Genomic DNA, 26,941 nt, shown 5'->3' with positions numbered 1-26,941 from the left:
AAAGCGCAGATTCCTATCATTGAAATACTATTTTGAAAACATCACTGCACATCATAATGGCAGCAACAGTTCTCATCTTAATTAACCTCTTAAGGCCCAAGGTGTTTGTTTACATGCTTTTTTTTTTATTTCTCTTTGCTATTTGGGTTTATTGGACCCTAATTAGAATAAAAACTAAGAATCATCTTTTGATATGATGTCCTTAGTCCATAAGTACACTACCGTGTACTTCATGTTTATCCATCCATCCATCCATTTTCTACCGCTTATTCCCTTTTGGGGTCGCGGGGGGCGCTGTAGCCTATCTCAGCTACAATCGGGCGGAAGGCGGGGTACACCCTGGACAAGTCGCCACCTCATCGCAGGGCCAACACAGATAGACAGACAACTTTCACACTCACATTCACACACTAGGGCCAATTTAGTGTTGCCAATCAACCTATACCCAGGTGCATGTCTTTGGAGGTGGGAGGAAGCCAGAGTACCCGGAGGGAACCCACGCAGTCACAGGGAAAACATGCAAACTCCACACAGAAAGATCCCGAGCCCAGGATTGAACCCAAGACTACTCAGGACCTTCGTATTGTGAGGCAGATGCACTAACCCCTCTTCCACCGTGCTGCCCTACTTCATGTTTAGTGACATGCTAATTCTTATTTTTACACTTTTTTTTTCCGAATTCCATCGTATTTTATACTCTTCTGACACCACCAGATGGCAGTCTAAGTGTACACATAAGCGGCCATAAGACCCCAATTCAGTTTTTGGAAATAAGAGCTAAAAGCTGCTGTCATCGTATGTAGCCACTAAGCTTTTAGAGGTTTTTAAAGCTCAAAAAAAAAATTGGGGGGAATGTCTGGCGGGCCAGATTGAATAAATTTAACGTGCCGCATGTGGCCTCCGGGCCTTAATTTATGACCTGTGTTGTATTTTTCTTGTAATGTGCATCGCCGCCCCCTGTAGGACTGGAGTGGAACTGTATGTGTTTCTAGTTTGCAAGACTGTTGAGTGCTTCAGACTTGGACTTTAAAATGGCTATTACCATGGCAACGACGGTAAGTACAAATACATATTCTCAATAGTAATACTTCTCAATAACTTTACAACTGTGTCACAAGGAATGCAAACTCTGTTCCGTTTTTAGTCCAACAAAACAACTGCTGTACTGTACTGCACTAGCCAAGCGTCATGGCCGTGGGCCCGTGGCGTTGCTTCCTGTTTACATCACCACACATTTGTTCAAATTCATCATGTTGATAATGTGTGAAAAATATACTCTCATTCACAGATCCAGACTTATTGAGAATAACAGGTTAATATTCAATCCCTACCTTAAATGTGTAGACAACTTAGTTCTTCCCCTGGCTTTCATACAGTGGTGAGTTATAATCGGCGTCTATTAAACTGTCGTCATAAAAAAAAAAAAAGTTTTATAAACTTTTCACTCAATTATCCATCCGTCCATTTCCTACCGCTTGTCCTTTCATGGGTCGCGGGGTAGTTATATTGTTAATCTCCGGTGATTCATTTACTTCCGGGAAGTATTGACAAATTGGAGGTCGAGGAAGAGCAGATGTCTCTATGGTACAACATTGCCCTCCAGAGGCGACGTCTAACATTACGCCTACTTGGTTCAAAAAGGGTTCTAACGTCTAAGCAAGTAGCAAGTATATACAAACGCTGTTTGTTGGGATTCTTTATATGAAACCTTTTAAACTAATATGATTTTGTCGAAAATATACTTTACACTATTTTTTAAAGTGTAGGGTATTAATTATACACTCAATTGTGGAGGTAGAATGGCAAAACTAAGTGTTTATATCAGGGCAGCATGGTGGAACAGGGGTTAGTGTATGTGCCTCACAATACGAAGGTCCTGAGTAGTCCTGAATTCAATCCTGTGCTCGGTATTGAGGTTCCCTCCAGGTACTCCGGCTTCCTCCCACCTCCAAAAACATGCACCTGGCGATAGGTTGATTGGCAACACTAAATTGGCCCTAGTGTGTGAATGTAAGTGTGAATGTTGTCTGTCTATATGTGTTGGCCCTAAGATGAGGTGGCGACTTGTCCAGGGTGTACCCCGCCTTCCGCCCGAATGCAGCTGAGATAGGCTCCAGCACATACTCAGTGGCCTAGTGGTTAGAGTGTCCGCCCTGAGATCGGTAGGTTGTGGGTTCAAACCCCGGCCGAGTCATACCAAAGACTATAAAAAATGGGACCCATTACCTCCCTGCTTGGCACTCAGCATCAAGGGTTAGAATTGGGGGTTAAATCACCAAAAAGGATTCCTGGGCGCGGTACCGCTGCTGCCCACTGCTCCTCTCACCTCCCAGGGGGTGATCAATGGGATGGGTCAAATGCAGAGGACAAATTTCACCACACCTAGTGTGTGTGTGACAATCATTGGTACTTTAACCCCCTCGCAACCCCAAAAGGGACAAGCGGCAGAAAAGGGATGGATGGATGGAAGTGTTTATATCTGATTTGATAGTGTATACATCACAAAGTTAAATATTGGCATTAGTAGTTTATCATGCCCTACTGAAAAAAGTAATACTGTAACTTTTTTTTTTTACATGCAGCAGTAGTCAGTCTAGTCCAGTGTTGTTCAACCACTGTGCCGCGGCACACTAGTGTGCAGTGGGAGATTATGTAATTTCACCTAATTGGGTTAAAAAAAATTTTTTTTGCAAACCAGTAATTATCCATCCATTTTCTACCGCTTATTCCCTTCGGGGTCGCGGGGGGCGCTGGAGCCTATCTCAGCTACAATCGGGCGGAAGGCGGGGTACACCCTGGACAAGTCGCCACCTCATCGCAGGGCCAACACAGATAGACAGTAATTATAATCTGCAAATAATGTGCCGTTGTTGAGTGTCAGTGCTGTCTAGAGCTTGGCAGAGTAACCATGTTATACTCTTCCGTATCAGTAGGTGGCAGCAGGTATCTGATTGTCAGGAACATGGTTTGTTATGCAAACGACAACGGGAGGCAGCGTGCAGGTCAAAAGGTAACTAAACTAAAGTGTGCCGCTAAGAAAAGGCATTGAAGCTTAGGGATGGCTATGCAAAACGAAACTAAAACTGAACTGGCTGCAAAGTAAAGAAAAACAGAATGCTGGACGACAGCAAAAACTTGCAGCCTGTGGAGCTGAGACGGCGTCCACAAAGTACATCCGTACATGACGTGACAATCAACAATGGATAGCAACAACTTAAATAGTCTCGATTTCTAAAACAAAGCAGGTGCAGGGAATAGCGCTCAAAAAAAGACATGAAACTGCTTCAGGAAAAGCCACCAAAATAGGAGCGCAAGACAAGAACTAAAACACTACACACAGAAAAACACCAAAAAACTCAAAATAAGTCACGGCGGGATTTGACAGGTCGTGACAGTACACAACTTCTTTGAGACAAGAGCTATAGTGATGCATGGTTGGTTATGGTTTAAAGTCATATCCAACACTTGCGAGAACGACTTTTTACCGTCAATATTGGCTGCTGAGTTTAATTTTTTTATGTTTTCTGCTGGTGGTGTGCCTCCGGATTTTTTAAATGAAAAACATGTGAGTTGGCTAAAAAAAGGTTGAAAACACTGGTCTAGTCTACATGAAGAGCAGGTAGAGCTGTACCCCACCAGATCCAGCAGATGATGCTGTTTGTCTTTCTACTTTAAGTAGTTTATAATTGATACACACAGTATGATATTAATGTGTAAATCAAATTTATTGTGTTTATAATACATTGTCATTGTCTGCTGTACAAATTATGCAGGATTTTTTTACGGGCCACTGGCCCTTCCAACTCTGCCTGGCAACTGGAAAGCTATTTTTTTAAATGTTCATTTAAAGGGGGCCTATTATGCAAAACGAACATTTATTACCTTTAGTACCTATTTTTGTGTATTTGGGATTTGCATAAGTCCTGAAAATATGGAATCAAACCATGGCGGCATGGCAGAGATATTTATAAAACAATCTTGCCTTCCGTCATACTTCCTCTTAACGAGCCGTTTGGAATTTGCCCAATTTGAGACGTTTTTCCCAGTAGTTGCGTCAGCGGATAGCTCCTTATATGGTAGAGATTTACCCGAAGAGCTTTGCGCAAGTTCACCATTGTAGTCCAACGCTGTAGTCAATAGCTCCTTCTTTTTCTCTATCCTTTTATAGTGAGGCAGACTGACTCGTACATGCACATGCATCCTCCGCTGTTGCCATTTCTAATACAAAGTAGTTAAGTTAAAGTTAAAGTACCAATGATTGTCACACACACACTAGGTGTGGCGAAATTATTCTCTGCATTTGCCCTATCACCCTTGATCACCCCCTGGGAGGTGAGGGGAGCAGTGGGCAGCAGGGGTGGCCGCGCCCAAGAATAATTTTTGGTGATTTAACCCCCAATTCCAACCTTTGATGCTGAGTGCCAAGCAGGGAGGTAATGGGTCCAATTTTTATAGTCTTTGGTATGACTCGGCCAGCTACAAACTACAACATGGATGTCGGGGAGAAGACACAGTCGAAGTGGAGGCACGTAAATAACACTGCCCACAAAACTGTGCATCCTGAAGAGAAGGTCAGAAAGCGTTGTTTTTATGTAGACCACAAGTAAGTGTTTGAAATGTAGAAAAAACATCATAATATGACTGACCCCTTCAGCACATAGTCGGACGCAACCCAGCAAGGGTTAGAATTAGTTTATTTGTATTTTTTTTTTTTTTTGGGAGTTATGTTTTTTTGTCTCAGCTCATTTTATTTCATCCTGGTTTATTTGTCTTGTCCATTTTTATTTGTTTTACTTAATTTTAACTAAATTTAACGTGATATGTTATTGTATTCTTTTAATTTTGTATGGTTTTTTTTTTGTATTTACATTTTCTATTTTACTTAATCTTATTTTGCCGTCTGGTTTTATCTTTACTTTAGTGTGTATTTGGTATTATTTTTGTATTTTACCCAGATTTAACTTGCATTGTTTCATTTTATTTTGCCCAGTCTTAGATTGGATGGATGGATGGATAGATTGTATTGTGGCAATGACTTTTATTTAATCTTATTTATTTCATTTAGTTGTTTAATTTGATTTAATCTTGTTTTATTTTATTTTATCCAAAACCGTCTTCTATCTTAATATTTTATTGTATTTTATCCGACCTTCTCTTAATTTAACAAGAAAACATTTTTTTATCAATTAATTTTATTATAGGCCAAAGGGTTCACCAATCGGAATGAATGAATTTTCTCATACCGTGCAGCAAGCATAAACAACCTGTTGAGGCGGGGCCAGACTGTAAATAGCAGGACATCTATTTGCAGTAAATCAGAGTTATTTACTACTCACTCCACGCACCTTTGTTTCAGCCCAGGCTGCAGTGACGTGCTCGGGGAGTCAGATAAAGGGTATTTCTCACCAACTCTTTCCTGTTATTTTCCCAGGGTCCTTTGTTTGTTTGGATGCAAGGCCTCGGCCCGCCAGCTCTCAGGGACTCAGGGGAACGTTTAGAATGCGCTCAAGCACTGCTCCCATGTACCTGTGCCCATATTTGACACCTAGGAATGCACATTTGATAGATCTATTAAAGGTATTTTACAATGATGTTATTATTTCAGGTTTTTTAATTAACTTTAAAAAATATTTTTTAATATTTAAAGAACAAATAAGATGTCAACAGTCTCAACTTTTAACGGCAAAGGTGACTAGGGATCGTTTACATTCTGAACTGTACAAAAAACGTTGCCCAAAAATGAAAAAAATTGCATCGTTTTGTTAAAATCCCCCACCCATAAATAATGCTTTGTTATTTTGGGGGATTTTTGTGACACTTAAATTGAACGGACTACTAATTTGGATACTTCAATTATACAAATTGATTAAATAATACATTCAAAATTAGGAAATAAAATGTACAACATATTGTCATAATTATTTGCAGCAATACAGAACCAAAAAAACCGACCTACTTGAAGTGTAATGTTTGATGCTCACAATTCTGGGTGTTCCTGAATGCAACCTCGCTCACCATAATGGTCATTGGTGCAAAATCAGGAAGTGGTGTGTTGTTGTGGCTCCGAGCTAGCTTAATGCTGCGGTGCTAGCAGTGTTATGAGGTTTTCTGTTGCCCTGTTAAGGTCGGAAATAACGTTTAAAAAGGAATGTCAGACATTCTTGACAGCCCTGCAAGTCTCAAATGAAGTTAACTCCTAAAATGTGAAAAATAAATAACTCTTAATGACAAAGGTGTCTTGGATAGACACTTTTCTTGTTTCACAAGTGTAATAAGAAGTTAAGCGCTGTTTAAATGCAAAACAATAAAACGAAGGCGTAATGCAGAGGTGACTGTTGCCACAAACATGCCTATTACATAGGAATGGGTACCAAATTTGGTACTTTTATAGGCACAAATCAAACAGTGCCTTATTTCCATACGTTTTGTTGCATGTGACGTCGCCTCCGGTTGCAGACTTCGCAGGCTCAAGCACTTGGCATGTAGACAAGCCCTCGTGGTGAGGCATGAGTCGGACTGCCTGTAGGTTTTGTGGCAATTTTCTATGCCAACAAAGCAAGTGTGCCGGATTAAAAACAATCAAACATACACTTTTCAAAACGCACCAGAGTAGCTCGATGCTAATTTACATTAGAGTTGCCATAGACATTCTGCTGATTAGCATTAGCGATTTTACATGGCGATTTCAACACCTACAAATTTGGTAATGAAAACTACAATGAAGAATCACGAGCGGCACTTCTCACGTGTTTACTTCCACAATTGTCGTACCTTGCATGTCGTACCTGTGTCAGCTTGTCTTAGAGATCACTTAGTGTGATCAGAAACACTTTAAATGTGTCCAAACATTTACAGTCTCGCTGTATAGCTTCAGTTTGCTGGACAACTGCTTTGAGCTAGCGTTTTAGCTAGTTAGCCTTCGGCATGTGACACCTTCGGTACAAGGATTTTATCAGCCAAGAGGGATTTGTTCCGCGGCAAATTTTTTATTGTGATGAAACCGAAAAAGATGCCACAGCAGACCTTTATCACAGCAAAGAAGAAGGGACTCCTGGAACATTAGCCGATGAAGGATCACCTCACACTGTTAGCTTCACTTAGTCACGCTCACGGTGACTAAGTGAACATAAGGTAAAAAAAATTATTTTATTTTTTATTATAGCAACATGGTGGTTAATGTTTTGGAGTGCACCAACAAGACTTTTGTGTGTGTGTGTGCGCGCGTGTGCTTAAGCTTGCTGTAATGTTGTGTTGTTTGGTTAAAAAATTAATTGTTTAGCCATTATCTTGTTATGTTGGTTTGATATATATGTATACAGTGCGTGTGCGTGTGCGTGTGTGTGTGTGTGTGTATATATATATACATTAGTGTAGTGATTAATTTTTCTATTAGATTAATTACACTAAAGCTGTGATTAATCATGATTAACTTTTTTGGATAAATAAAACTTGAGTAAGAAAATGCCCCAATATTTGGATACTAATACAATTTTGTAGTCACAATGTCATCCAGAAACGTTTTTTAAATGTTTTCCTGAACTGCAAGTCATTGATTTGCTCAAAACTTGGTGATAGTAAGAATTACTTGCACATCTTGGGAGCCTTTTGGCCATGGAGACCAGCTGCTGGGTCTCTGCCACACCCGAGTCCATTTGGAGAGACTGGAGGAGATGCGGATGAAGAGACAGGGCTGCGGAGCTAGCACTGAGCGCCGGGACGGACAAGCTCCACAGTGTTTTGGCTGAATGAGCAGGTATCGGACACCTCGGTCTCCTTAGACGCATTCTTGCTCATCCATGCGGACTGGACACTGGCCGAGAGTTAGTGGGCGGCCGAGGGTGGAGTCGGCTCTCTTGGTTGCTTTGTTGGGTCTGCTCCTGTCTCTGGCCATACTCACTCCACCCCAGCAGACGATGGCATGGAACACCGCAGAGGCCACCACAGTGTATATGTTTCTTTTACTTTTTATTCACAGCTGTATGTAGAAGTGGCTGTTTGCATCAGCTCTGCTCTTTTAATGTCTTTAATGTCCTTTGTGTTCTTTGATGTTTGATGTTTCCCTCTTACACACATGTAAGAGGGATGTGTGCTATGGCTATGAGTTGTTTTTTTTCCTTGGCCTCAGTCCGGACCCCCTCTCCAGACCGATTTTTTTTTCTCACCCCCCATCTCCTCCCATTGTTTACCTGTATCTCACCTTTTTTGTAAGGGGCGCCGGGAGTTGGCAGACCCGTCAGCGATCCTGTTCTGTCCCCCTGTAATGTTTGTCTGATCTTGAATGGGATTGTGCTGAAAATTTTCATTTCCCCTCGGGGATTATTAAAGTGATTCTGATTCTGATCTGATCTTGGAAAAGTTGCCAACTCCTTTAAACAAGAATAAGGGATACCTTACTGTTTGGCCTTTTTTATTTGTGTGAAAGGAGTTTTGTCCCTCCTCTCTGAGCTGCTACCTTACCATGGTGGAGGAGTTTGCATACCAATTATCCGAGGATCTATGTTGTCCAGGGCTTCTATGTCCCTGGTAGGGTCTCTCATGACAAACAGGAGGTACCAGACAAAGAGCAGCTCAAAGACTTCTATGAATACAAAAAATCGAGGACCAAGGTTTCCCTCGCCTGGACAATGGGCTTACCACCTATAGGAGGGGGCATTGAAGTGGGGTGCTCTGTGAGCTGGACGGCAGTTGAAGGCAGGGCCCTTGGCGGTCCGATCCTTGGCTACAGAAGCTAGCTCTTGGGATGTGGAAGGTTACCTCGCAGGGGAGGAAAGAGCCTGAGCTGGTGCGCGAGGTAGAGAAATTGCGGCTGGATCTAGTCGGTCTCACTTCGACGCACAGTAAGGGCTCTGGAACCAGTCTTCTCAATAAGGGCTGGACTCCCTTCCACTCTAGCGTTGCCAGCAGTAAGAGACGACGGGCGGGTGTGGCAATACTTGTTGCCCCAAGGCTCAGAACATGCACGTTGGAATTTAACCCGGACCGTTGTTTGTGTTTACGCACCAAGCAGCAGTTCAGAGTACCCCTCCTTTCTGGAGTCCATAGAGGGAGTACTGGAGAGTGTGTCCTCTGGTGATTCCCTTGTTCTACTGGGGTACTTCAATGGTCATGTTGGCAACGACAGTGACACCTGTTAGAGGCTTGATTGGGAGAAACGGCCGCTCTAATCTGAACCTGAGTGGTGTTTTGTTATTAGACTTTTGTGCTCGTCACAGATTGTCCATAACAAACACCATGTTCAAACATAAAGGTGTCCATATGTGCACTTGGCACCAGGACATTCTAGGCCGCAGCGATGATCGACTTTGTGGTTGTATCATCGGATTTGCGGTTTGGTGGGGGACAATGCCAGACAGACCTGGCAGGCCCAAACGTATAGTGAGGATCTGCTGGGAACGTCTGGCAGAGTCTCCCGTCAAGGAGAGTTGCAATTCTCACTTCTGGGAGAGCTTCAAACATGTTACGAGAGAAGCGCTGAATTTTGAGTCCGAGTGGACCATGTTTTGTGCCTCTATTGTCAAGGCAGCTAATCGGAGCTGTAATCCCAGAACTCGCTGGTCAACACCAATGGTCAGGGATGTCGTTAAGCTGAAGAAGGAGTCCTATCGGGTCCTTTTGGCTCATGGGACTCGGGAGGCAAGCCCAAACGTATAGTGAGGATCTGCTGGGAACGTCTGGCAGAGTCTCCCGTCAAAGAGAGTTGCAATTCTCACTTCTGGGAGAGCTTCAAACATGTTACGAGAGAAGCGCTGGATTTTGAGTCCGAGTGGACCATGTTTTGTGCCTCTATTGTCAAGGCAGCTAATCGAAGCTGTAATACCAGAACCCGCTGGTGGACACCAATGGTCAGGGATGTCATTAAGCTGAAGAAGGAGTCCTTTTGGCTCATGGGACTCTGGAGGCAGCGGACCGACAGGCCAAGCGGTGTGCAACTTTGGCGGTTGTAGAGGCAAAAACTCGGACATGAGAGGAGTTCGGAGAAGCCATGGAGAATGACTTCCGGATGGCTTCGAAACGACTCTGGACCACCATCTGTTGCCTCGGGAGGGGGAAGCAGTGCACTGTCAACATGGTGTATAGTGGGGACGGTGTGCTGCTGACATCGACTGAGGATGTTGTGGATCTGTGGAAGGAATACTTCGAAGACGTCCTCAATCCCACCTACACGTCTTCCAATGAGAAAGCAGTGCCTGTCATCAATGACTGTGGAAATGTGCATGTTTTCTTCAGGCAGTCGTCTTCATAAATCTCATTGGAATGGCACCAAACAAAAGTTCCAACATCATCACTTTACCCAATGCAGATTCAGGATTCATCACTGAATATGACTTAGATTCGGTCATCCATAGATTGCTTTTATTTAGCCCATTGTAATCTTGTTTTCTGTTTACTTGTTAATGAAGTCTTCCGATTAGGTTTTCTGGGTTTAAATCCCATTTCCTGTAGGCGCTTTCTTACAGTTCGGTCACAGACGGTCACTCCAGTTTCCGCCCATTTGTTCTTCATTTGTTTTGCTCTGCATTTTCTGTTTTCAAGACATTGCTTGAAGTCTTGATGCTTTAATGTTTTCTATTGGTCTACCAATATGTTTACCTTTTACAAATTTTTCATGTTGTTTGTACAAACCCCAAAACCAGTGAAGTTGGCACGTTGTGTAAATCGTAAACTAAAACAGAATACAATTATTTGCAAATCCTTTTCAACCTGTATTTAATTGAATAGACTGCAAAGACAAGATACTTAACGTTCAACCTGGAAAATGTTATTTTTTGCAAATATTAGCTAATTTGGAATTTGATGCCTGCAACATGTTTCAAAAAGCTGGCACAAGTGTCAAAAAAGACTGAGAAAGTTGAGGAATGCTCATCAAACACTTATTTGGAAAATCCCACAGGTTAACAGTCTAATTGGGAACAAGTGGGTGCCATGATTGGGTACAAAAGCAGTTTCCATGAAATGCTTAGTCATTCACAAACAAGGATGGGGCGAGAGTCAACACATTGTGAACAAATGTGTGAGCAAATTGCTGAACAGTTTAAGAACAACATTTGTCAACAAGCTATTATAAAGAATTTAGGAATTTCACTATCTAAGGTCCATAATATCATCAAAAGTTTCAGAGAATCTGGAGAAATCACTGCACGTAGCATTGAATGCCCGTAACCTTGGATCCCTCAGGCGGTACTACATCAAAAAGCGACATCAGTGTGTAAAAGATATCACCACATGGGCTCAGGAACACTTCAGAAAACCACTGTCAGTAACTACAGTTTGTCGCTACATCTGTAAGTGCAAGTTAAAACTTGAATATGCAAAGCCAAAGCCATTTATCAACAACACCCAGAAGCGCCCCCGGCTTTGCTGGGCCCGAGCTCATCTAAGATGGACTGATGCAAAGTGTAAAAGTGTTCTGTGGTCTGACGAGTCCACATTTCAAATTGTTTTTGGAAACTGTGGACGTCGTGTTTTCCGGACCAAAGAGGAAAAGAACCATCCGGATTGTTATAGGCGCAAAGTTGAAAAGCCAGCATCTGTGATGGTATGGGGGTGTATTAGTGCCCAAGACATGGGTAACTTACACATCTGTGAAGGCGCCATTAATGCTGAAAGGTACATACAGGTTTTGGAGCAACATATGTTGCCATCCAAGCAACATTACCATGGACGCCCCTGCTTATTTCAGCAAGACAATGCCAAGCCACGTGTTACATCAACGTGGCTTCATAGTAAAAGAGTGCGGGTACTAGACTGGCCTGCCTGTAGTCCAGACCTGTCTCCCATTGAAAATGTGTGGTGCATTATGAAGCCTAAAATACCACAACGGAGACCCCCGGACTGTTGAACAACTTAAGCTGTACATCAAGTAAGAATGGGAAAGAATTCCACCTGAAAAGCTTAAAAAATGTGTCTCCTCAGTTCCCAAACATTTACTGAGTGTTGTTAAAAGGAAAGGCCATGTAACTCAGTGGTGCCAACTTTTTTGCAACGGGTTGCTACCATTAAATTCTAAGTTAATGATTATTTGCAAAAAAAAAAAAAAAAGTTTCTCGGTTCGAACATTAAATATCTTGTCTTTGCAGTCTATTCAATTGAATATAAGTTGAAAAGGATTTGCAAATCATTGTATTCTATTTTTATTTACAATTTACACAATTTGCCAAATTCACTGGTTTTGGATTTTGTACTTGGTCCACATTTTAGACACATGCTGACTGTGAACAATCAACATCTTTGCAACATTGCGTGATGATTTACCTTCTCGAAGACGTTTGATAATCCTCTCCTTTGTGTCAATTGACATCTCTCGCATTAGAGACATGATTCATGTCAATCCACCTGGAATGTTCCTTTTTAACTGCAGACTAGTGAACAGATTTAATCTGATGCTGATGTTTAGCTTTGGAAATCAACATTTACTGAGTGATTCCATAACTATCTTAGAATTGAGTGACTCAATATTTTCCACACTGCTCAGTTTGCCTTTGATTGATTGATTGAGACTTTTATTAGTAGATTGCACAGTACAGTGCATATTCCGTACAATTGACCACTAAATGGTAACACCCGAATAAGTTTTTCAACTTGTTTAAGTCGGGGTCCATGTTAATCAATTCATGTGGATGAGTGTCCGCCCTGAGATCGGTAGGTACTGAGTTCAAACCCCGTCCGAGTCATACCAATGACTATAAAAATGGGACCAATTACCTCCAATTACCACTCAGCATCAAGGGTTGGAAGTGGGGCTTAAATCACCAAAATGATTTCCGGGCGTGGCCACCGCTGCTGCTCACTGCCCCTTTCACCTCCCAGGGGTTGGAACAAGGGGATGGGTCAAATTCAGGGGGTAATTTTCACAACACCTAGTGTGTGTGTACTTTAACTTTTAACTAACTACCACAATTTACAAACCCCGTTTCCATATGAGTTGGGAAATTGTGTTAGATGTAAATATAAACGGAATACAATGATTTGCAAATCCTTTTCAACCCATATTCAAATACAAATACAAAAACAAGATATTTGATGTTCAAACTCATAAAAAAAAAGTTTTTGTTTTGCAAATAATAATTAACTTAGAATGTCATGGCTGCAACACGTGCCAAAGTAGTTGGGAAAGGGCATGTTCACCACTGTGTTACATGGCCTTTCCTTTTAACAACACTCAGTAAACGTTTGGGAACTGAGGAGATTTTAGGCTTCATAATGCGCCACACATTTTCAATGGGAGACAGGTCTGGACTACAGGCAGGCCAGTCTAGTACCCGCACTCTTTTACTATGAAGCCACGTTGATGTAACACGTGGCTCGGCATTGTCTTGCTGAAATAAGCAGGGGCGTCCATGGAACGTTGCTTGGATGGCAACATATGTTGCTCCAAAACCTGTATGTACCTTTCAGCATTAATGGCGCCTTCACAGATGTGTAAGTTACCCATGTCTTGGGCACTAATACACCCCCATACATCACAGATGCTGGCTTTTCAACTTTGCGCCTATAACAATCCGGATGATTCTTTTCCTCTTTGGTCCGGAGGACACGACGTCCACAGTTTCCAAAAACAATTTGAAATGTGGACTCGTCAGACCACAGAACACTTTTCCACTTTGTATCAGTCCATCTTAGATGAGCTCAGGCCCAGCGAAGCCGACGGCGTTTCTGGGTGTTGTTGATAAACGGTTTTCGCCTTGCATAGGAGAGTTTTAACTTGCACTTACAGATGTAGCGACCAACTGTAGTTATTGACAGTGGGTTTCTGAAGTGCTCCTGAGCCCATGTGGTGATATCCTTTACACACCGATGTCGCCTGTTGATGCAGTACAGCCTGAGGGATCGAAGGTCACGGGCTTAGCTGCTTACGTGCAGTGATTTCTCAAGATTCTCTGAACCCTTTGATGATATTACGGACCGTAGATGGTGAAATCCTTAAATTCTTTGCAATAGCTGGTTGAGAAAGGATTTTCTTAAACTGTTCAACAATTTGCTCACGCATTTGTTGACAAAGTGGTGACCCTCGCCCCATCCTTGTTTGTGAATGACTGAGCAGTTCATGGAATCTACTTTTATACCCAATCATGGCACCCACCTGTTCCCAATTTGCCTGTTCACCTGTGGGATGTACCAAATAAGTGTTTGATGAGCATTCCTCAACTTTATCAGTATTTATTGCCACCTTTCCCAACTTCTTTGTCACGTATTGCTGGCATCAAATTCTAAAGTTAATGATTATTTGCAAAAAAAAAAAGTTTATCAGTTTGAACATCAAATATGTTGTCTTTGTAGCATATTCAACTGAATATGGGTTGAAAATGATTTGCAAATCATTGTATTCCGTTTATATTGACATCTAACACAATTTCCCAACTCATATGGAAACGGGGTTTGTATATTCTTAATTTATTCTAGTATTTTTTTTAAAGCCAGAAAGTTGCTATTTGAAATCACTATAGTTTTGTGTGTTTTTATTGTGTGTTGTCTATTGTCTTCCTTTTTCTACAAAATGACAAAAACATTCTCCAAGTCTGGTAATACCATCATTTTTTGGGGAGGTTGTAGGTCTCATGTGGCAAATTTAGGAGCTCCACTTTGTAGGCAAAACCCTTCATAAAGTCACTTCCTGCTTCAATTCCTTTTAAATTGTCATCGGAGCCCAAATGCTGAATAAATCGGGGCTTTATACCAAACTGCAAAGGGCAACGTGACTTCAATGGGGGAGGATGTGAAGAAAAGAACCGTACCTTTTTTAGCGCTTGTGTGGTAACCGACAAGAATTCCAAGCTTTTTGGAGTGTCACTTGGTCTTGAATTCCCGGCCTGGGCAGACACAACAACAACAGGAAGAAGGACCATTTTCACAGGTGTCAGGAAGTGCAGGAAATAAACACGCCTGATGCAGGACAAATATTTTTGTGTATGCGCAAAGAGACGGAGGTGAGAATTATATTTTTAGTTGGTCATTAATTATGTGATTTTATATTTTGGAACATGCATTGCAACAATTTTGAACAATTTCCCTTGTAGGAACAATTTCCTCTGTGGATCAATAAAGTTTGCCTAAGTCTAAGTCTAATAGGACAAGTACTAAAACTGAATATTTATATTTATTAAAGACAGGCCGATTGATCCATCCATCGATTTTCTAGCGCTTTAAATTATTTGTTTGTATATTGTTTGCTTCAAATTGTCTTGCTCAAAACAAGCCAAAGTGTGTGTTTATATTAGCTAAATAAGAAAAATACCATAAAAACCAAAACATGCTTTATATTTAGGTAGGGGTGTAACCGTACGCTATTATTACGGTTTGGTATTATCTCGGTTTTTAGGTCAAAATTTGCTTAATTAAAGAAAAAGTTTAGCTTTTGTATTGAATGATTTTTAATATGAAACTGTAATCTGCTGGCAAGTAGCTATCCAATAAATACAATCCTAAAATAAAAATAGATATAAAGAAAAGTCAAATGATGTGGGGAGGGGTCACCGATCAATGATGTACAATCAATCAATCAATCATCCATCCATCCATTTCCTACCGCTTATTCCCTTTTGGGGTCGCGGGGGGCGCTGGAGCCTATCTCAGCTACAATCGGGCGGAAGGCGGGGTACACCCTGGACAAGTCGCCACCTCATCGAAGTCAATCAATGTTTATTTATACAGCCCTAAATCACAAGTGTCTCAAAGGGCTGCACAAACCACAACGACATCCTCGCTACAGAGCCCACATAAGGGCAAGGAAAAACTCACCCCAGTGGGACGTCGATGTGAATGACTATGAGAAACCTTGGAGAGGACCGCAAATGTGGGTAACCCCCCCCCCCCCCCCCCCCCCCTATAGGGGAGACCGAATACAACGGATGTCGAGTGGGTCTGACATAATATTGTGAGAGTCCAGTCCACAGTGGATCCAACATAATAGTAAGAGTCCAGTCCATAGTCTGGCCAGCAGGACACCATCCCGAGCAGAGACGAGCTTTGTGTTATGGGTCACAAAGCAAATGAGTGTAATATCTTATAATATAGTTCAATAATAACACATTTTACGTTTCGAATAACACTGAACTGAAGAAATTGAATTATCGTAATTTTTAGTAAAATCCCTCCAGGATTTTGTAGGCTTTTCTGTGATTGTCGCAGCTTAAAATGTCTGAATTTGTGACAGCTTTTTCAAAAGGTTGCAATGTTTTTTTTTCCAAAATATTATATCAACTTGAGAATTTATGAATAAATAAATAAGAATCACTGTGTTGTTTTACTCATTTTATACCGACTTATAGACTTAAAAGTATACACTAAATGGCATTAAAAGCACATACTCGGAGCTCATTGTCAAAATTCTGCACTGTTTTAATTAATTATGAATAATGATAATTAATAATGAATTTGTATCTTTATAGAAACAAACACCAAAAGCGTTATTTTCCGCTGTCTGCTCTGTCGTCCACAAGTTGCAGACGTTCTCTATGTTTATATTACGCTTGAAAAGTGTTGTCCGTCTTAAACGTTCATTTATGGTCCAACACATTTACCGCCACACGTTAAAAGTAGAGATGTCCGATAATGGCTTTTTTGCCGATATCCGATATTCCGATATTGTCCAACTCTTAATTACCGATTCCGATATCAACCGATACCGATATATACAATCCTGGAATTAACACATTATTATGCCTAATTTTGTTGTGATGCCCCGCTGGCGCATTAAACAATGTAACAAGGTTTTCCAAAATAAATCAACTCAAGTTATGGAAAGAAATGCCAACATGGCACTGCCATATTTATTATTGAAGTCACAAAGTGCATTATTTTTTTTAACATGCCTCAAAACAGCAGCTTGGAATTTGGGACATGCTCTCCCTGAGAGAGCATGAGGAGGTTGAGGTCGGCGGGGTTGGGGGCAGCGGGGGGTGTATATTGTAGCGTCCCGGAAGAGTTAGTGCTGCAAGGGGTTCTGGGTATTTGTTCTGTTGTGTTTATGTTGTGTTACGGTGCGGATGTTCTCCCAGAATGTGTTTGTCATTCTTGTTTGGTGTGGGTTCACAGTGTGGCACGTATTTGTAACAGTGTTAAAGTTGTTTATACGGCCACCCTCAGTGTGACATGTATGGCTGTTGACCATGTACTTCTCCCTACGTCCGTGTACCACTCCGTACAGCGGCGTTTTAAAAAGTCATACATTTTACTTTTTGAAACCGATACCGATAATTTCCGATATCACATTTTAAAGAATTTATCGGCCGATAATATCGGCAGTCCGATATTATCGGACATCTCTAGTTAAAAGCATTTGTGAACTGTTGTGAGCGATCTGTAGTGCTAACTTTTGGGGGGGACATGACCACGGGGAACATGCTTTTTTTTGCCGTACCAGAATATGATGAAGTATATGTAGCACTTGGCTTCACTTTATCCATGGTAGGAGACCAATGTGTTGTTTCATTTAATATTAATAAGCTTACAATGTTATGCAATTATAACAATTTTATTGACAAATGACGCTTTTAAATATTTTGGCGTAACAGAAAATATTTGAGAAGCAGTCAATTTGTACTATAACAATCTACAAGGTTAATACAGTTTGCTTCTCTTCTTCCTCTCCATTTATCTGCTTTGTTTTGCAATTCAAGTTATCATTACATGTATGTATTGTTGCATTTGAAACAAATGTATTGTTGATAATAGAGGTAATTATTCGTATTATTCATTATCAATAGTGCTATTTCTATTAGTATTTGTATTGCTCCATTTGTAGTGCAATAATGTTCATTGTCATCTCTGTGATATTAATATTTACTTCACTAACTGGTTCTTTGCTATCCCTTTTCGTATCATATTTGTATATATCGTATTTGCTGATGTTGATCTGTTGTTGTTGTTGTGGTTGTTGTTGTCTCTCTGTCTTATCCTCCTCTTGTCCCCACAATTTCCTCCTCTGTCTTCCTTTTTTTCTTCTTTCTATCCCCTCCTGCTCCGGTCCGGCCGCGCCAAACATGAATATGAATCCATTTAATAAAGTCAAATGCAAAAAAGGCAACAAGAGAAGTATCCCACATTTCTCTTTTGTAAAGTAAATCTGTACAGCAAATATGGGCATCTACATCAACAAAACGATTAGCCTGAGTAGCTGGACAGGACAAAAAAAAGACAGTATTAGACACTTGATGATAAATTTGGCCTCCGATTCAGTTTTTTCAAATATGCATACGATACAATGTAATGCATCGAATATTTCCAGTTGTTCCATTACAGCATGTCCGAAAAGGAGTAGGAAGAAGCCGAGCTTATTTAATCCTACCCCTTTTCATTTCATAGCAATGTTAACCCATTTCCTTGTTCTCTGTAACAAAACAGTGAATAAATAAATAATAAATGAATAATATACCATAGTAAGTAAACAAATATTAAATACATAAATAATCTTCATCTCAAAAGAAAAGAAAAAAAGGGTTCAAGATGCTCCTCATAATTCTTGTTCTGTGTACTTTGTGAACACTTGTAGTTTGAACAGTCTCTTAAACTGAATCATATTGGTGCTTTGTTTGATTTCTTTGCTTAATCCATTCCATCATTTCATTCCACATACTGATATGCTAAAGGTTTTAAGTGTTGTACGAGCATACAAATGTTTTAAATTAGATTTTCCTCTAAGGTTATATTTATCCTCTTTTGTTCAGAAGAATTGTTGTTCATTCTTGGGTAGCAGCTTATAGTTTGCTTTATACATCATTTTAGCTGTTTGCAAATGCACCAAATCATTGAATTTCAATATTTTTGATTCAATAAATAAAGTGTTTGTATGTTCTCTATATCCAACATTATGTATTATTCTAATTGATCTTTTTTGTAACACAGTTAGTGAATGAAGTGCACATTTGTAGTTGTTTCCCCATATTTCTGCACAATAACTCAGATATAGTAACACTAGCGCAGTGTTTTTCAACCACTGTGCCGCGGCACACTAGTGTGCCGTGAGATACAGTCTGGTGTGCCGTGGGAGATTATCTAATTTCACCTATTTGGGTTAAAAATATTTTTTGCAAAGCAGTAATTATGGTCTGCAAATGATGTGTTGTTGTTGAGTGTCTGTGCTGTCTAGATCTCGGCAGAGTAACCGTGTAATACTCTTCCATATCAGTAGGTGGCAGCCGGTAGCTAATTGCTTTGTAGATGTCGGAAACAGCGGGAGGCAGTGTGCAGGTAAAAAGGTGTCTAATGCTTCAACCAAAAATAAACAAGGTGAGTGCTCCTAAGAAAAGGCATTGAAGCTTAGGGAAGGCTATGCAGAACGAAACTAAAACTGAACTGGCTACAAAGTAAACAAAAACAGAATGCTGGACGACAGCAAAGACTTACTGTGGAGCAAAGACGACGTCCACAATGTACATCCGAACATGACATGACAATCAACAATGTCCCCACAAAGAAGGATAAAAACAACTGAAATATTCTTGATTGCTAAAACAAAGTAGATGCGGGAAATATTGCTCAAAGGAAGACATGAAACTGCTACAGGAAAATACCAAAAAAAGAGAAAAAGCCACTAAAATATGTTGATTTCTGATGGTGGTGTGCCTTTGGATTTTTTCAACGCAAAAAATGTGCCTGGGCTTAAAAAAGGTTGTAAAACACTGCACTAGCGAGCAGTAGAGAATATGAAGTATTTTTGTCTAGAACATGTTTTGCTTTATTCATTATTGACGTGTTTCTTGCTACTTTATGTTATATATTTTTTTACATGAGATTTCCATTTCATTTTATCATCTATTATTACACCCAAAAATGTTTTTTCTTTTACCCTTGCAATATCTACTCCGTCTATTTGTATTTGTGTTTGACTTTCTCTTCTACTGTTACCAAATAGCATTATTTTAGTTTTACTGAGATTCAAAGATAGTCTGTTTTTGTCAAATCATCTTTTTAATTTGTACATTTGTACAGTTACGATAGATTTCAATAATGTACCTACAGTATAAGTACTTCAAAACACTTGTATTGCGAAACAGCGCCGTCCACGAAATTAATTAAATATATTTAATCCATGCTTGGCCTCGCCAAAACAGCATGATTTTAACATGTAACGTGCCTTTTATAAAGAAAAACAAACCTTTTAGATGGAAATATTGCATGGAAAAACAAAACAACAGAATATAATACAAACAACTCCTTTGAACTGCGTCTCAATCAAACACACCATCAGCAGTTTCTCCATATTTTCATGGATTTAGATATTATTTTATATTATCCACTCCTTCAGCTTCAGTATGGTGCAGACTAGCAGTGCTACACTCAAACTGCTTCACCATGGTCATGTTTTTGATGATTTCCTATGGCTGGAAAAACAAAGTTATGTCCATTTCTGGCTATAAACTAATGCTAGCGCGTAAAAACGGACGTTCTGGTTGTATCTTGGTGGCTTTCTATGACATTTTCTGCGCCAACTAGTGGTCAAGGTTCGTAACTCAAATATTGCTCACCACCCACTCGTATCCTGAAGTACCACTAACTTACATTTTTGTCTATATTTTTTATGTACCATTATCACTGCAGGACTTGATGAATGGCTAAACATCTAACTAGAGATAAATGCTTTAAAATGTAATATCAGAAATTATCGGTATCGGTTTCAAAAAGTAAAATGTATGACTTTTTAAAACGCCGCTGTACGGAGTGGTACACGGACGTAGGGAGAAGTACAGAGCGCCAATAAACCTTAAAGGCACTGCCTTTGCGTGCCGGCCCAATCACATAATACCTACGGCTTTTCACACACACAGGTGAATGCAATGCATACTTAGTCAACAGCAATACAGGTCACACTGAGGGTGGCCACATAAACAACTTTAACACTGTTACAAATATGCGCCACACTGTGAACCCACACCAAACAAGAATGACAAACACATTTCGGGAGAACATCCGCACCATAACACAACATAAACACAACAGAACAAATACCCAGAACCCCTTGCAGCACTAACTCTTCTGGGACGTTGCAATATACACCCCCCCCCCCCCCCCCCATAGTTTGGTTCTTTTTTTAATTCATTACGGGTCTACTGAAAATGTGACTTAATCTGCTGGGTCAAAAGTATACATACAGCAATGTTAATATTTGGTTACATGTCCCTTGGCAAGTTTCACTGCAATAAGGCGCTTTTGATAACCTTCCACAAGCTTCTGGCAAGCTTCTGGTTGAATTTCTGACCACTCTTCTTGACAAAATTGGTGCAGTTCGGCTAAATTTGTTGGTTTTCTGACATGGACTTGTTTCTTTAGCATTGTCCACAAGTTCTGACCACAGAACTTTCCTCCAGAAGGTCTTATCTTTGTCCGTGTGATGTCAGATGAAACAAAAATTGAGCTGTTTGGCCACAATACCCAGAAATATGTTTGGAGGAGAAAAGGTGAGGCCTTTAATCCCAGGAACACCACACCTACCGTCAAGCATGGTGGTGGTAGTATTATGATCTGGGCCGGTTTTGCTGCCAATGGAAGTGGTGCTTTACAGAGAGTAAATGGGACAATAAAAAAGGAGGATTACCTCCAAATTCTTCAGGACAACCTAAAATCATCAGCCCGGAGGTTGGGTCTTGGGAGCAGTTGGGTGTTCCAAAAGTGGTAAAGGAATGGCTAAATCAGGCTAGACTCAAGGTTTAGAATGGCCTTCCCAAAGTCTTGACTTAAACGTGTAGACAATGCTGAAGAAACAAATCCATGTCAGAAAATCAACGAATTTAGCTGAAATGCACCAATTATGAGACTCAAGAGGAGTGGTCAAAAATTCAACCAGAAGCTTGTGGATGGCTACCAAAAGCGCCTTATTGCAGTGAAACTTGCCAAGGGACATGTAACCAAATATTAACATTGCTGTATGTATACTTTTGACCCAGCAGATTTGGTCACATTTTCAGTAGACCCATAATAAATTCATAAAAGAACCAAACTTCATGAATGTTTTTTGTGACCAATCCAATCCAAACCAACAAGTATGTGCTCCAATCACTCTATCACAAAAAAATAAGAGTTGTAGAAATGTTTGGAAACTCAAAACAGCCATGATATTATGTTCTTTACAAGTGTATGTAAACATTTGATCACGACTGTACGTCCAACAATATATCGTATATGTCCGATTTAGTGCGACAAAAACTACAACACTTGGAAAAAATCATGGAATTACCAGATTTTGAGGATATGAAAAACAAGCAGATAACAGACATGACAAAATATTAAAGTTATTTTATATGGCAATTTACTGGCTTTAAGAAATCAGGAAAATATATTATTTTTAGAACAAGCAGATTGAAACATTCATGGAATCACGCAATTCTGAGGGCAAAAAAATAATGTAGTCATGAAAACACCCCAAAACACTACACCAGTACTATCAGAATAATTGTATCTAAGTTATCGCAAAACTTTGTGTTACATTGAGTTCAGCTCGCCCGGCGAGTAGACAAAAGCTGTCTTTGATCCTACCAAGAAGAAGGCTTTTAAAACTCCACTGTGTAGGATGGGAAGCAACATGAAGGTGTTCTGTTTCTTTGATGTATTGTAATCCACAGAAAGATTTTGTCTTGACCCGAGAGCTACAAAGCGGAGAGGAAGCAGGACCTGACTCCCCTCCAGGGACCTTTTCTTTGAACTGTTTTACGACCTTTTCTTTGAACTGTTTGTAATCAAAGGCGATGGCTGTTTACCACCCCCCTCCCTTAGAAACAGCAGTTGCCATGTAATCAGGGAAAGTCCAAATAAAAGAGGAGGCGTACAATCTTTCGTCAGAGCGTGGAACACTGTACAAGGGTACAGGTGTACGCTTTTCTCCTCATTGAGCCAAATTTAATTATGTCTATTTAATTCCTTGCTTCTTGTCTTGTTTAATAGATGTCACCAGTGTTTGAACTTGACAAGTACTTTGTTGCACCACCTCTGGCTTTTATAACAGCTTGCAGTGTCTGAGGCATGGACATAACAAGTGACAAACAGTCTTCTTCATCAATCATGCCCAACTTTCTCTGATTGCTGTGATCAGATCAGCTTTGCAGCTTGGAGTCTTGTCATGGACCATTTTCTTCAATTTCCACGACACATTTTCAGTTGGATTGAGATCCTGACTATTTGCTGACCATGACATTGACCTTATGTGTCTTTCTTTAAGGAATTTTTTTTTTTTTTTTTTTTTTTACAGTTTTTGCTCTGTGGCAAGATGCATTATTATCTTGAAAATAATGTCATCATCTCCAAACATCATTGTCATTAATGGAATAAGAAAAGTGTTCAAAATGTTAATGTAAACGTGTGCATTTATTGAACATGTAATGACAACCATCTCCCCAGTAACATTACCTGACATGCAGTTCCATATCATCAATGACTGTGGAAATGTGCATGTTTTCTTCAGGCAGTCGTCTTCAAAAATCTCATTGGAACGGCACCAAACAAATTGCAACATCATCCCCTTGCCCAATACAGATTCACGAATATGACTTTCATCCAGTCTTCCGTAGTCCATGATTGCTTTTCTTTAGCCCATTGGAATCTTTTATTTTTTTAATGTTTAGGTGTTAATTGCAGCTTTTTTTCTTAGTTTTTCTGCACTTTTTTACAGTTCGGCCACAGACGGTGACTCCAGTTTCCACCCATTTGTTCTTCATTTGTTTTGCTGTGTGTTTTCAAGACATATTGCTTTATAGGGGACCTATTAAGCGAAACCAACTTTTCTTACCTATTGGTACCTGTTTTGTGTATTTGGGATCTGCATAAGTCCTGAAAATGTGAAATCAAACCACAGAGGCATGGCACAGTTACTTATAAAACAATCTGGCCTTCTTTCATACTTCCTCCAAATGAGCCGTTTGGAATTAGTCCATTATGCAGCGTTTTTTTGCAAGTGTGATGTCAGCGGATATCTCCATATATGATAGAAATGTATTCAAAGAGCTATAAGTGAGTCCGCCATTGTAGTGTGACATAGTCAATAAGCTCCCATTTTTCTCTATCCTCTTGTTTTGGGGCAGACTGGCCGGTGCATGCGCATGCATTCTCTTTTGCCATTTTTACTACAAAGTAGTGTATAGTTTGAACCTATTTCTGTCAGTAGACTTGTTATGGAAGCGCTATAAACTACATAGTGGCTGGCGGAGAGAAGACGCAGTCGAACTGGAGGCACGTAAATAAGATGGCCCACAGAAAGTGGCTTGAAGATGGTCTGTAAAACATAATCCATGCAAAATTTTGACCAAAGACGCACCATTACAGTACATGGTATATCATATTATGACCCCTTTTAAGTTTTCTGTCTTGACGCTTTCATGTTTTCCTTGGTCTACCAGTATGCTTGCCTTTTACAACCTTCCCATGTTGTTTGTACTTGGTCCAGATTTTAGACACAGCTGACAGAACAATAAGAATCAGAATCAGAAATACTTTATTAATCCACGATCAGCATGTATTGAAACACTGGGTATTCTCTTCTTGAAGAACTTTGATAACACTCGTCTAACTCATTTTCTGTGACTAGTAAAGCTGTAAAGTTTACTTTCTATATATATATATATATTGTGGAGCATCACAATACCTCCGAACAGGTGAGACTAGGCGGAGGGCCAGCCATCCCAATGAAAGCATGCACCAGGCAGTCAAACTACGCCACCCTCTAGGTGTGGTCATTGAAGGCAAGTACATCCCTAATTTTATCCTCAATCAGGCTGATGTGTGGCCACCTGCCACAAGGCAGCTGTGTCAGGTTGGCAATCACTGTGTTTGATTTAAATAGCACCTCAGTGTTTGACTCATTGTGTGGCTGGCTCCCTGCTGGGAAAGGTCTGCTTCCATCGGGCGGTAAATGTGTTGCTCCACTGAAATGTAGTTTGTAAATTAGTCTGCTAAATGTGTAAGATGTTTGATTCATTGAATGCTGTGTTTTATTGAACTTTGCACTGATCAGAGATTTCTCTGCTATATGTTCCAGGCAATTTAGGAGACCTGATCAAGGCATGAGGAATGCGATAATTTGTTTGTTTAAATGAAAGCCCCAACCAGGAGGGATTTAAGTTAACCTGCATTCCAAAAAAGTGACTGAATAAAGCAACGCTGCTGCGTTTGAACCCTAACAGAACTGTCTCTGGGAGGTTGGTTTGTGACCGCACATCACAAATTGGTGGAGAATGCAGGCATAGAAGATCCTCCCCAACCACAGTATGGAGCAAGCAGTAAGGGCGCTCCTGCAAAGCCAGGCGGAGTTGCAGAATGCGATGAAGGAACTGCTCAAGAAGGCCGACAAAGACCAAGCAGTGGTTCGAGCCCCGGGGGGAGTCCTCACCAAACAAGGCCCCGATGACGACGTTGAAGCCTATTTGGAGCTCTTCGAGCGCACTGCTACAAGGGAGCGATGGCCACCCGGTGAGTGGGCAGGAATAATTGCCCCGTTCCTCATTGGGGAGGCCCAGCACGCCTGCCGCGACCTGCGAGCAGAGGACGCACGAGACTACCCCAAGCTCAAGGCCGCCATATTAGCAAGCCATGGGTACAGTCTACCAGCTAGAGCTCAGCGATACCACGCCTGGGCCTACTGTGCCAGCCAGCCGCCCAGGGCCCAGCTCACAGAACTACTACGTCTTACCCAGGGCTGGCTGACGAGTAGGGGGGAGACACCCTGGATCCAAAAATTGGTGATTGATCGGTGTATTCGAGCTTTGCCGCCCGATGCCAGAAAGTATGCTGCGCAGGTGAGCCCCACCTCCCTGGATTCTCTGGTAGCTCTGTTGGAGAACTACCAAGTTAGCAACGAGATGCTCCGAACCACCAGAGCTGAGCTAAGCCGCCCCACCCCTGCTGAAAGGATGGGCCGTGAACGCCGGCGATCCCCTCCCCGTACTCCTCCACGTAATGCCCCAAGGGATATTAACCCACCGGAAAGGTTGGCCCGACCCCCCAGAAGGTGCTATGTCTGCGGGCGAGACGGTCACATCTCCTGGGCCTGTCCGGAGCGGGACCGAGACGTCTCCATGCCCTCTGCCGCCAGCTCGGGTGGCCACCGACCTTGCTTGCACACCGGGGACACCAGCCGACCCCATGCCACCCTGCCGGTGCGGGTGGGAGGTACAGACGGCCATGCCCTGATTGATTCTGGCAGCGTCGTCACCTTGGTGAGGGCTGACTACGCTGGTCCTGTCGGCGCAGACACCATCCCGGTCACCTGCGTCCATGGTGATGTCCGCCATTACCCGGTCAGCCATATCCGGGTCCAGACCCCCCGTGGAGACGCCGTTGTGGCTGCTGGGGTGGTCCCCAACCTACCTGTCCCTCTGCTGATAGGCACGGATTGTGTCCTCTTCCAGCGGTATTGGAACCCAGGCCGCCGCTGCCCACATCCTCCCCGACAAACAAGACGCAGAGACCGGCGCCCCGCAGCCTCGACCCCGCGGACCGCATTCCCCACCTTCCGAGCACCTAGAGGAACCTCACCAGGAAGTGGAGCATCTGAAAGAGACGCCAGTGGGGGAGAGACCCCTCCAGCCAGTGAAGACCCCTTCTCTGAGTTCCCGCTCATGCCGGTCGAGGGGAATCCACCGCAAGGCGAGTACGCCACAGCCCAATGGGCTGACCCCAACCTGGAAATGGCCCGCCAAAGCATCACCACCATAGACGGTCAACTGGCCTCTGGGGTGAGTGTGATGTCTTATCCTCATTTTTTGGTAAAAGCGGGTCTGTTGTACCGAAGTGAAAAAACTAAGGGTGGGGAAGTTGTCGAACAACTATTAGTGCCAAAAAGTTACGTCACCCGGGTGTTGTACCTCGCTCACTCCCACCAATTAGGGGCTCATCTGGGAGCCCAAAAGACCTATGACCGAGTGGTCGCACGTTTTTATTGGCCCGGGGTGAAGCGAGCCGTCGAAGACTTTTGTCGCACCTGTCCGGAATGTCAAAAAGCGGCACCGCGACCCTTTCTCCG

General features: G+C 41.6%; 1 protein-coding gene across 1 annotated transcript in view; it reads right to left on the bottom strand.

Moving 5' to 3' along the window:
• Positions 1-1,495, bottom strand: part of arhgap24 (Rho GTPase activating protein 24) — a 162,688-nt gene extending 161,193 nt beyond the window's left edge. The window contains exon 1 of the mRNA XM_061927507.2: positions 1,332-1,495. The gene's annotated coding sequence lies outside the window, so the exon portion shown is untranslated. The remainder of the gene's footprint in view (positions 1-1,331) is intronic.
• Between the last annotated feature and the right edge of the window lie 25,446 nt (positions 1,496-26,941).

Source organism: Nerophis lumbriciformis, linkage group LG32 (genome assembly GCF_033978685.3).
Source record: "Nerophis lumbriciformis linkage group LG32, RoL_Nlum_v2.1, whole genome shotgun sequence".
Taxonomy (NCBI): domain Eukaryota; kingdom Metazoa; phylum Chordata; class Actinopteri; order Syngnathiformes; family Syngnathidae; genus Nerophis; species Nerophis lumbriciformis.
The sequence above is the reverse complement of the archived record's forward strand: the minus strand, read 5'-3'. Positions and strand labels throughout refer to the sequence as shown.